We start from the raw sequence: 13,310 nt of genomic DNA, 5'->3' as shown, positions 1-13,310 counted from the left end.
TCTTGCTTTGGGATAGTAGGATAGATATAGTAAGACTTTCATTTTGTTATGTTTTCTCCTGCATCTTTTCAGTGCTGCATTACACATCCACCACAATTCTTCACCTCTACTGTCACTTTTATGGCAGTGTTTTCCTTTTCCTTCTCCTTCAGTCATGGGCAGGCTAATCTTTTGTGTCACAGCACAACCCCTCCTTTTTTATGGGTCCTCTCCTCCCTGTGCATAGTCCTGGATTATGCAGTTAAAAGAAAAATTCATTTTATCAACAGAATGTAAAACAATGTTATTGTTACTGTCCCTATTTTTATTTGCATTAACAACTAAAAGCAGTCTGGACTGAATAATTAAGCAGCTATTTGTGTCGTGGGTTTCAGTGCTGAGTGCAACCCATTAACCCCCTAGGAGCAAGGTCCTTGAATTCTGAATAATTCTGGGAGTAAACTGTGATGAATCAAGGCTGAGATAACAGCCAGGCATCTTTAAACAAATCTGGAGCATGTTCTTGGCACTCAAGGTTTGTTCTGTGTTGCAAGCAGTTTCTGCTCTTCTTTTTTTTTTATTTTTAATCTTCCTGCTTTCAACTGAATCCCATAGGAAATGCATAAAGACTCAGAAAAAGTGTTTGTTATAGTTCATTCTCTATTTCCCCCCCCCACTGATAATATTTGCATGGAATGAGCACCTTACAATTCCTTGGGGCTCGTCTGTTCATGCTGCTTGTATTATACTTGAAACTGTCAAAATTTTACTCTGGTACTGTTTCCCCCTCAAATAGAGTCTTGTTATCTGTAAGAAGTCTTGGACATGCTTCTCTGATGGGGATACAGCTGATATAACATGGTTCAGTGAGCACAATTAGTTGCAATATTCCTGGCTCCAGTATAAGAGTCTGACCAAGTGGTGTGGCCAAACTGCTCTGTGGACAGCTGCTATTGGAAGCAAAGGACTGAATGTTTTTTTGCACAAAACAATGCATTTTAAGATCTCTCCCTAAACAGGTACTTTGGATGTAGAATGACAGTTTACCCATAGATGCACAGCTCTGCAAAATAAATAAAAGAGTTACTACTCTTTTTTTAAGGCATACCTACCACACTCCTCATCTTAAAAATGAGAGGTTAAGAGACCAGCATTTAGTATGGTCCACTGCATAAAAAAAAGCCATACAACTGTTTTGCTCCATAATTTCTCTATCAGGCCCAACCACTTTGACTGTCCCTTCCTGAGAGATGGCCAGTTCTGATTTAAGGACTCTGGCTGACAGAGAATTTTCCCACATCCCTTTGTGATCAATTGCAAAGTTTACTGAATAGCCTGCTCACTGTTCTCATGGCTACAAAACACATATCAGCCACCCTGTGTATTGACATAAACCACATGTGCAGTCAGCAATGTGAACAGGGCTTCTTACATGAGTAATGGTGGTGAGAGCAAGCCCTGCACTGTGCCTGTTGGTTCAGGAAGTGCAGACTTTCAGGTTCAGAGGAGGAACTCAGCCTGGGAATGCTGCTGGTCAGAAGGACTGACATCACCACTTCATCCAGTGATCTTTAGTGTGGGAAACTTTTGTCTCTGCTGATTCATCTTCCCTTTCTCTGTTTGAGACCACAAACTGTTTCTCAAATTTAAAACTGCTTACCTACTCTTGCTAGAAGGCAGGTGAAAATACATATATAAAAGTGGAAAGTGCATTGTCTGTTACATCCCCTTCTTTCAGTGCTAGCTGTGTCACAACACAGACTATCAGATAAGTTGCACATGATGCCAAACATGAAATTGATAAGCATGCTGGCAAATCTTGAAGTGAAGTTTAGGGAGCTTTGCAATACCTAGAAACATACTTTTCCCCTTTGTCTTTCCCTCTCTCCTTCAATCTCTCTTTTTCTCTCCCTGAGAAAGAAACAATAATTTGTGACTAATACACAGGAAGTCTCCTATGACCAGAATGGTTATCTTACAGTGGGTTGTTTTATGAGCTACAGCCTTGGCTTGACTAAATGCCTTCTGCACAGCTTTAGCTTTGCTTTATGGACCTCTGAGAACACATTTAAGGCCTCACCATTTCATCAGGAGCTGTACTCAGTGCTGGAGAGTGAGGCAGCCTCCTGAAACAAGCCTCTGACCTGCAAAAGACCATCGCCTTGGGAAAACAGCACTGCTGTGAAACCTAGAAGAAAACATAACCACAACAGAAACCAGCATGCACATCTGTGAGCTGCCTCCTGCTTCTCATAAACTAGAGCTATAAACTCCTTGCAAAAACGTGAAAAAGCCCTCAGATAATCTTCTAAAAAAGACTACTGTAAACAGTTAAGTCAGTTTTTGTTTGACTTTCACAGGAAAGCCTGTTTCTACTTTCTTCACAAAACCAGAAAGAATGGAGAAGGTTGGATGCTAACAGGCCCCATGCCTGGTAGTCCCAGCCTGCCCATTCACTAGGGAGGCTTTTGCTTGACTTCAGCCTCTCCTGGAGTGAAAACAGAATAACTGACTCAGAATGTTACAGAACTACACTACTGATGTACCCAATCCAAGCTGCTAGGGGGCCATGCACCTCTCTATACAACAGGAGCAGTGACAGGCTGGGCTCCCATTGCACCACACCGGTGCCAAGCCTGGAAGGAGTGGGTGCTGCAGTGCCATGAAGCTGTGCCAGTGAAGCACTTTCAGGTCAGGTCACTCTCAGTGGCTTGTGTGCTTGGGTGAGCTCCCACTGTCTTCCACTGCTTTAAGAACCAGCTTGTTCTCAACAGCAGTAGAGGCATGTGATGCCAGCCAAGAAGAACCCTGGCTCAACCTTGGGTCACACTTCCAACTTTTGTGCTGTGCCAGATGTTACACCCAAGGTCCTGCTGCCAGTGGGTGTTTTAGTAAGTAGGGATGCCGTGGATACTTTTCAGGATTTAGGGTGAATAAGCTGTGCTTTCACATGTGGAAATGCAACACATGCTTCTGAAGGGCTGAGACTGCTAAAGAGAGCCCCTGTGTTGTACACTTCCTAGCCAAAGAGATGTGTGTTTCTCGAGTTACGGGGAAGCACACTGTGGGCTCGGTGTTTACAGAGTAAACAGAAGGCAGCTCTGGTGGTGGAGAGGAATCACAGCACAGTTGTACACGAGACATTCTGGTATCAGAGTATTAGAGAATAAATTGCACTACCTCCAACTTTAAGCACTGCAGATAATGCCCACCAATGAAGTTTTATCTGTGCTCAAGTACATACTTTTTATGCAGCTAAAGCTATGTCACAGATGTTCTTCGCTAGAATAGATTGTGCCTTTGCTAATCCTGTATTAATCTCCTGGTAGAACTATATCTGCATTACTACCACCGGGCTCCTTGTGAAGAGGAGCCACTGCTGACTGGGGAGCAGTTCTGCTGCTCTCCCTTTGTAGAACTGCAGCTTGGAGTTCAGTCTGTTTTGTGCCGAGGGGAGCACCTCGCACAGCCCCCGTTTCTGTTACCACTACGCTGCTCTGCCAGGAGAGGGAGCTAGGACCCTGAGATTCACTGGCCTTTGATGTTTCCATTCACAGAGCATGAAGGTGTTACAGCTGTCCAACACTAACATAGTCTTTCCTGTTTGACTGGGTGGATATGCAGGGGACTCGTGATTTTCCATGGAGGCTACATACTGCAGAAGTGCTTCTGTTCCTGATGGATCCCAGAGGGCTCTGATGCTCCAAACCATGTTTTGAGGCTCTTGATCACTTTTTTCAATTGCTTCTCCAGGTGAACTCCAATGGAAGTTTGGATTTGGTGAAAGATATTGAAGCTTGCAGATATAGGCATCATGCTATAGGTCAAAAACCACTTAAATGCAACCACTGCCAGAGTGGAGGTGGTAACCAATTGATGGACAGCAAGGCAAGGAACATCTGGGAGGAGGAAAGAATTTTGGTTAAGGCTACTAGGTGGCCTTAAAAACACACCAGCCGCCTTCTCTCTGCAGTATATGTATTCCATTTTGAACAAGTAACTGGCAGCTAGAGAAAGTTACTAGAAAGTGCTACGTCTATGTTCAAGCACTTGTAACAGAAGCAGAATTACCTGTTTCCTATTCTGCCCAAGGTTTCTGTCTCCTCTTTTAGATATTGTCATCTTTAAGTCAAGTTTTGCTTAAGTTATATATCAGAAGAGGAAAAAGTGGAGTTCCAAGCTTATTTAAAGAGTAGAAAAGGGAGTTCAAAGAAAGCTAGTAGAGATACTGATACAACTATTATCTAGGTTCTGGATGTGGCTGGACCTGCTGGTAAGAAAACAGGAAATAAGTGAGAAAACAATTCTTACAACTGTGAAAACCAGTCAGTTCTACAGTGCTCCACTCTGTGCTCAAATGTCTGTAAATAGTGATGAAAGAGTGCATGTGATGAGAAAGTGATGTGTCATTATCAAATCCCTTTCAGTCTTCATTTCAGTTTTCTTCAAGTGCCAGAGTACAGCAAAGGAAGGAGAACAACCTCATTTCTTTACTAACCAATATGCTATCTTTTCCTTCAAGGTGGTGGATAGATTTGAAAGTAATAACAGAGAAATTTGGTGACAGTTTGGGAGGCTAGAAGAATAGCTCCTTAAAAGGTGCTGGGCAGCTAGCCAGGAGGTGCCTAGGAGCCAAGCTAGAAAAAGGATTATTGAACGATAATATGGTGTGGGCAACCACTAGAAATTGTAAGTAGTGAGGGAGGCTCCTTCATAGGAATTGCATTTTATTAGCTTTGTTATGAGCCAGGAAAATCCTGTGATTTTCTTTTGCCCTCACCTTATGTTACACCATGGTCCAAAGGGTGGACTTTGCCTGCTGGCTTCTGGAAGGCACCAGCAGGCACTGAAGAATGCTAGGACAGAAGCTGTTCCCAGATGCACAGCAAGTGGCCATCAGGGTGCAGGAAGTGTTTGGTAGCCCACGGTTGATGGGTCTTGCCATTTCAATCTTTGCAAAGGGCTCTTACTGATAAGGATGAATGGTGTGAAATTTTGCATGCAGGAGCTGTATTTGTGACTTCCTGTCTCTACACCAGCCAACAAGTCGTTATAAAAATAAATACATTGGTGGCAACAGCAACATCCCCAAGGGGGCTTCTTCTACTGGCACAAAGTAATTCCTGCAGAGGAGCTCAAGCCAAATCCTGCAGAGACCAGTGGGAATCTCTTCAGGCTTTTGCAAAGGCAGCTTGCACACTGGAGAAAACATTGGTGCTTGGTCATATTTATCACCATGTCGGCTAAAACATGTTGTCAGCTAACACCTTTTCTAACACAATATATATTTTCTAAAGCTGAAGGAAAGTGAGCCTTTTAACCTCCTTTTATTTTAGCTAGTTCTGACTTAACTTCTGAAATTGTACAACACGCTATATGGTGCTTCATGGAGTGGCCAGGAATCAGTTATGACCTTTTCATGTGCAAACTGATCCTAAGGTATCTCTCATAGTCCTATCTCCTGAAGATAGACCCAATTTCAGAAAAAAAAAAAGAAACCATACAAAGGAAGCTAAGGCAGGGCAACATTTGCTTTCCTTGTCTTGCTCTCTGGAAGGTGTCTGATGGGTGAGTTTATTATCCACGGGAAGAATGAACAAGCCAATATACCCTTTTCAAGGTTTGCAGGTGCCTTAATGTAACTTGATCATTTAATTTGGATCTACACACCTCACGAGAAGGGCAGAAAATTTTCAATTTCAAGGCCTTATTTAACCATAAAATACGTATCACAGTAGCTAAAAGGAGGTCTATGAATTTCAGTTTATTTGGTGACAGGAGAAATAGGGGTGTATATATGAGCCTCGCAGTAACTGCTATTAAAAGTTGCATGTTTCATGAAGAAGCAGTGTATTCCATGTCACAACATCTTTCATGGAATAAAATTCAGGGCATTTGTAGTATAGCTATATGAAAAGTATCAGTTCACTCATATCCTGAGTATGAGGAAAATACAAACTGTTTTTGTGACTAGAGCTGGTTACACCTGGAAAATTAGGATTGATCTTACTGTCTCAAACAAAGTTGTCAGGAGAGCTTTCTATGGCCTCAATGGGTCAAAAATTCTCATAGATTTCCTGCTATTATAGGTGTTGTACAATTTAGCCACCCAGGTCATTAAAATGCTATAATCCCTAGTGTGATACATGATGAGGTAAAAACACCTACAAAGGTATTGCTTTCTAAACTAGTGTAATTATGACAGTAATTCTCCAAAAGAAGTACTGCAAATGTTTTTCCAGTACAGTTTCTCAATACTTTTGTCAGTGTTCACTACAGCCTGTGTCCAAATCTTGTTGCTGTCCTTCCAGTGGGCACTAAAGACCCTGAAGTAAGTAAAGAAAAATATAGTTGGTGATTCTGACTGGCTGCTGAACTGCCATCTTTTGATCTGTGTCCCTTGTCTTATAATCTATAATGTTCATTCTTGTACTACACAGACTACTTGCTTTCTGTTTATATTATCTCACTTACAGTTTGTCTGACTTAAAGGGAATTAAAAAAAAAAGAAAGAAAAGCTCTCCTCTCACTAAACTTGGATGATTTGGGACTAACAAAACTAAACTTAGCAATGTTTATCTCTGTTTTCAGTTCTTGGGAAATTCACAGCTGCACCAAAGGGACTCACTGGGGCAGTGCAGTGGAAGGGTAATGGGAGGCTGATGAGGTGGGGAGGTGGCTTGGGTGGGGCTCTGGTAACATTTTTTGAGGCTGGAGCACTAGCCCTAAATCTCAGGGCAGAGAGTCCGCCTCTCCTGGCAGCATAATAGGACAGGGTCCTGAAAGCCTCTTAAAGAAACAAAGAAACATATTGAGTCATGAACCCTCCTTTTCCAGTTTTAAGAATGGGATGGGCATACAGGTCTTTGAATTACGGCAATAAAAGACTCAAGATTAAACAAATAACAGTGTCTCACATAGGGTGAGAAGAGTGCTTGACTGCTAGTGGCTGATCCTCACAACAGTGATGAAAATCAGCTAAAGGTAAATACAATTAAATGGTTTCCTTTTTTAAAAATGATTAATGGAAAACCTGATTTTAGAGCTTGCTTACTTTTAACCTTGCACTTGCACTGTATTAATTGACAACTGGATGGAAGCAGAGGTGCTCAAGGCTCTGGCATTTTGCTTTTCTCAAGTCTTGAAGCTGGCCTTGGATAGTCTGTACCTGCATAATAAATGCATTTCCATCTTCTCTAAAGATGTTTATCGTCTACATTTCTCTTTGCTTCACAAAACCACACCCTTTCCACTAAACTTTCAGATGCTATTTGAACAAAGAAGTGCTGTTCTTTAGGCAAGAAAACCAGAAAAAAATACAGCATATTTATTTGAGTTTGTCAGTCTTCTGACTAACGATGACAAGATTTCTGTTCCTGTTCAGTTGATAGCTTCTTCAGAGGAGCTACCAAATAAATACAGCAGTTTGGAAGACAATTATTTACATCTCTCTGGCAAACTGCAGCAGCACAGTCAACTCATTTCCCATATGCCTTTTTCAGACAGCCACCAGAGTAAAAACTAAATGGACAACACCTACTTCAATTAAATCCTAGATTTAAGATCAAATGGGCAATACTCACTTGGATTAGATTTGAAATGGTCACTGGCTTCACTGTGATTTTATATCTTCTCATCAGCCCCTGGAACCATCCAGTCATCAACATGATGTTGCAAAATGGAACTTGGTCTCTTCTAATCTGGAAGGAGATCTGCAAATAATAACATTTCATTTAAATACTTCCCCTGAAACCCTTGTGGTTCATCAAACAGATTACCAGGTTGGACTTTGAGAAATCATGCAAACTGGTGTTTCTTACTGAAGTTCCCAAACAGTTAAAAGCTCACAACATTTATATCTCATGATTTGATGGATTCTTTTTAGTAAATAAATCCAGAAATTTCTGGTTTTCTGATAGAATTTTCTTGATGCTTAGTACATTAAGTGTATCAAGTATACAAACAGCAGTCCATGTTTACAGCTTTTTTGAAAGTCTACAGTTAAAGAGCCACAGAGGCAAGTGGATATAACACTAAGATGGGACTCAAAGTGGTATCACCATGCTCTCGAATAAACAATAATGTCTGTGACAGAAGAATTTCTTCCACAGTTTTTGGATTTTTTTATTTGTTTGTTTTGTTTTGTTTGTCTCTTTCTTTGTTGTGACTACACTCCAGTCTTCAAAAAAGGCAAGAAGGGGGACCCAGGCAACTACAGACCAGTCAGCCTCACCTCCATCCCCGGAAAGATGATGGAGGAGCTCAGTCTGGAGGTCATCTCTAACCATGTGGAAGACGAGAAGGTTATTAGGAGTAGCCAGCGTGGGTGTACCAAGGGCAGATCCTGCCTGACTAATCTGATAGCCTTCTATGAAACCATGACCAAATGAGTAGACAAGGGAAGAGCAGTGAATGTCATATACCTTGACTTCAGTAAGGCTTTTGAGACTGTATCCCATAATATCCTTTCTATAACAATGATTATACTAAAATTAGTACCTGATACACTAATTTCTTCATAATAAATAAACACATCAGTTCTACGAGGACAGAAAACTGCCCTAAGTGGTCCTGCTTTGCAGGGGGCTTGGACTTGATGATCTCTGGAGGCTCATTCCAACCCCTAGCATTCTATGTTTCTGTGATACAATCTACTGGGATGGCAAGAACTCTGTCATGACTGACCATAAGGGAAATAAGGAAGTGAGAAAACCTATTGCTTCAAACACATTCTAAAAGGATCATTGTGAAGAGAAATTCTCTCAAAACTGAAATTAAAAGGTTTGTAACAGGGAGAGGTAGTGCCTACTCTACAGTGACAGCTTCATGTTTATTTATTCTGGGGAAAAAAAAAAAAGAAGGAGATACTGAAGTAAAGAGAAGATAATTTTATTCCCAGATCAAATAAAGGAACACAGAGTGTGTTCTCATCAAAGTGATTACTTTAGGGGGAACTAATACAATGAATGTTATTAAATGAAACAACTTCTTTATAGGACATCTCACATTAAGGATTTTAGTGTAAGTAATACTTCTGTCAGGCGAAGTGATGCAAGACAAAACATCTTGTAGAATATACAAGAAAGAGCTTTAAGAAGGTGCTAACTAACAAGACATGAATATGAACCTTTGTGAGAACTCACATACAATGACATTTTCTCAGCGTGCATGCATTTATGCATCCTTACAAAGGTGTTCCTTAATAAACACATTCTTGTAAAGATATTTTCTATCTACTGTACTTTCTCTGCAGCAAATTATCCCTTTGCTTAACAGCTCTGAGAAACAAGGATGTAGAAGCAAAAATTGCTATTGCCCTTTCACTATTTGCTTGAAATCTTTTCTTTTAAATTGGCTTTTAAGTGCTGGCATATGCAGAGCTAAAGTAAATGGCTGCTCAGCACAGATATGTGGGACTAATCCTCAGCTCTAGAGGAGCTGAAAGTAAATCTGAAAGACTTGCACTTTTCTTCTTCCATCATGCTGGAAGCCTTAGGATTGCTGGGCACAAGGTATAGCCAAGAAGGTAAGTTTGTACAGATAGCATGCTTTTTCAGTACATTTACACACATCAGCACTGGCAACTAGAGCTAAGAAATGTGGACCTATTGTATCTTTGTTTGTTCTGAAATGGCCATCCGTATACCAGCACACTTGAAGACCTACAGCTACATTTTATTATCCTAGAATCTCAAGGGGTAGTTATTTATAAAATGTCGAAAGCATCTTGCCTCAGGTGCAGAGTTCTGGAAAGCCATGTCTTCTCTAAGGGCCATAAGAGTCAGAGATGAAAAAGGCTGACTGCATCATCTTACATTGTTCCCCCCAGTGCCTTTGATAGTAATTTATCAAATCTGTATTTATCTTAGTATTTATATACAGCTCCCATTGCACCACTTTGCAATATTCAATTCCTTTATTCTCACAAGGGCCCTATCTGGTATATTCCGTATCACATCTGGTGCAGTCTGGAAGAGAAGGCTCGTAGCAACAGAAAATGACAGCAATGTAGTTTCTTTTCTTTATTTGCTCCCTACCTCACTAAATCGGGGTTCGATTCTCATCCAATCAGGCTTTGTTCTCTCCCATGGAAAAAATTACATGAGTAGAAGAGAGGTGGTAATTGAGTTTGTTTTGAGACATGAAGGGCTCAGAGTTGTTGGTGTTCTGCTATTTTCTTCCACAATATTCAGAACTTGGTGGCAGGTAGAGAATTTACAGAACATCTCACTGCAATTATTTGGCCAAGTTCTGTGTGGTTTATTATTCAGGAGGTTTGACTGCAGAATGAACATGTGATTGTGTGCTGGGATATTGTTTTGTTTTCATCAGGCACTTAACATATTTTAGCCTTTATCCCCCCCCTCCCCCCCCCCCTTTTAATTTAATTCCTTGAATTTCTCAATAAAAATCTACTAAAAAATGAAAACAGAACACCCCCAAACAAATAAACACTCTTCCCAACCTTTTAGTTTTTCTTTGCATTGAGCAGTATTTCTAAATCTTCCAATCCTTTTATAACTAAATACTAACCATAGTGCTGAAATGCCATCTTCAGTGGCCAGATGTAGAGTTACTAGAGATCTCTTCTCCAGCTCTGGAACAAGAGATGTTTTACCTGAGTGTTTCCCAAAGTATCAGATAACCCCAGAGTAAGGCTGTTAGGGTTGGTGCAGAATCAAAAGCAAATTGTTTGACAAGTCAGTGTCTGCCTTTGTACTTTACGATTCACCCAGGCAGGGAAGAACACATCTATTTATGCTCATTCAGGCTTGCAAATATCATAGACTGACATGGCCAAGCAATGCACAGAAAAATGGGACTTGAGGACTCTGCTGCCCTAAATGAGTTTAAATGCTAAAAGCACTATCCAAGAATAATGGAGGGTATGTTTTGTATGGAAAAGAGATTTCTTGTTGACTCAGACTCACTTCATTATTAAATTTAAGAATTCCCCAGGCTTTTATTACCAAAGTTGTCTGTCTTCAGTCACAGCACTTATAGGTAACATCAGAACCTGCTGGCACAAACCACCAGATCAGGCGTGAGTGGCTTATCAGTCATTTGTACAAACTATCACTGAAAGTATAGTGGAACAGTAAAACAACATGAGAAAGTCTGTCAGGACTCTGTCAGTAATTTAGAAAGTTACCCACAAATATAGAAAAGTATAGAGAAAGTTTCTGCGTGACACAAAGAACCGACCTGAAGAGTTTATTATCATCTTAAGGGTACTTCTCTTCCAGCCTCGTTTTTAAAGTTAATTTCTTAATCTAGGCAAAGTAATCATGACAATGAATTAAAAAATATATTTAAAGCTTGCAAAGTTTCTGTATTTAAAGTATGCAAGTAGTTTAACTTTGTCAATACTTCAAGCTGCTTGACAATTGAGCTATAAAGGAACCAGACACTCAATTTGCAATGGAAATATATAAGATCATGAATTGGATTTAATGGGCTCCAATAAACTGCAACATTAATACTATTTCATGATACTTCACCTTAGCACCAGATTAGAGAAAACCCATCTCAAGTTGAAAAACATATGTTCTAAACTCTCCATGTTTGAGAATAGAGCTGTGCAAAGCATTTACCATGAAATCTATAAGCACATTTAGCACATCTGACTTCTGGTTTCAGTAGAGACATCAAACTTGGATTAAATATTGTTTAATATTCTAGTCTTTAGAAGTTAATATAGGAATTTTCAGGACTAATGGACCTTTATAGATTAGCATGTTCATAGCAGTTTAAAAAAAAAAGGATTGAAGAGAGTGCTTTTTTACATCAATGCCCTGGAAAATACAAACACAACAGAGAAATACTTTTAAAACTTGTAAGTTGTGAATCTTGGATTATTAGCATCCTAATTCAGTAACTTTATTAGATACATGTATTTTACCCAGATTTTCTACATGGAACTCCTATCCCTTCTTTCAAATCACCTATTATCAAAAAAGTTGAAAGTGATAAATCAGGCCTTCATTTGTTTAATCCTACTGGAGATTCTTTAGGGAGATCTTTCTCTGTGCTGACTTTGATGGTTGTTGCTTTTTTTGCCTTTTTCTCTTTTTTTTCTTCTTTTTTTTTTCCCCCCATGACTACAAGTTGACTGTCTAAAATTGTGCTTACAGTTGAAGCTTCTGCCATGTCGAATGGAAAGGAACAAATATTTTAGCAGCTGACTAACTTTAACCCAGGGCATCTCCATTACTTAATGTTTGGTCAAAGTATAATTCCTAAAATTCATTGACATGAAAATGTCTTTTTGGGAGCTTCCATGTGCGAGCAAGGAAGGAGTTTCATACACTTTTCCAATTGCACATGGTAGGACAAGAAAATTCCAGCATTCACTTATTCCTGGCATTGAATTTCATTTCAGAAACACACAAGACATTATTTAAAATCAAATGTCGCACATATAATTTAAACATAACTCTGGGAAAGACCATTATTTGTCAACCTGGGAATGTAGCAAAGAAAGAAAGATTTAAAAAAATAGTAAATTTAATAAGCCACAGAAAGGTCACAGAAGTGACCTAGTTGTACTAAATATAGAGACTGGAATGAGAGAATGAAGTAGAAAGGAAAGCCTCTAGGACCAGTCTGGAGTGAAATTGAAAACTTCATCAATCCTAAGGTTGCATTCAGAAAGACTAGGCATGTGCCCTGATGGCTCTGAGCTCCTTTGGGGTGTGCCCAAAAAGCAGGTATGTTTGGACACAGAGAAGGTAACTCCTCCCTCTACCCATGTGGCCACCAGCTGTGTTTCTGGTCCATGGCCTCTTCCAGTGGCCACACATTCCTTCCCTCACTAGAAACCTCAGTCACTTGTGAACAGTCATACAAAGATCTACGCTTTCCCCCTCATTACTAGTCCAGCATGTTGTTAGACACTATGCAACACACAGAGACAAATAACACATAAACCATGTAGAGAAGGTGTTCAGCTCCAAAGGAGAAACCTAAGCCCTTAAAGAGTCTTAGAACACAGGTCTGCATGTGCACATGCTGTTTATAAGCAAACTCTCAACTGACAGCCATGTTCTGGGCTGAAGCAGGCATCTTTTGGGTTTGTAATTCTTCCAAGGGATGTTGACTACTAGGCTTCCTCTGCAACAGGGCACCCTCTTTCCAAAGTTTTGAGTGACTGGATATGGCAAGGACAGCATCACTATTTAGTAAACTTTGTCTAAAGAAGTTTGTTAACCATAAAAGAGTGCCAAAGAATTCACTTTTCCTTATTTCTAGTAGAAATAGAGGAATTTCTTCAGAAAATTATAATCTTCTCTGACAGAGAATGGGGAAATAGGCAGCAAGGACAGAATCAC

The sequence above is a fragment of the Dryobates pubescens genome, chromosome 8, assembly GCF_014839835.1.
Source record: "Dryobates pubescens isolate bDryPub1 chromosome 8, bDryPub1.pri, whole genome shotgun sequence".
NCBI lineage: Eukaryota > Metazoa > Chordata > Aves > Piciformes > Picidae > Dryobates > Dryobates pubescens.
This window is presented reverse-complemented; position numbering follows the sequence as displayed.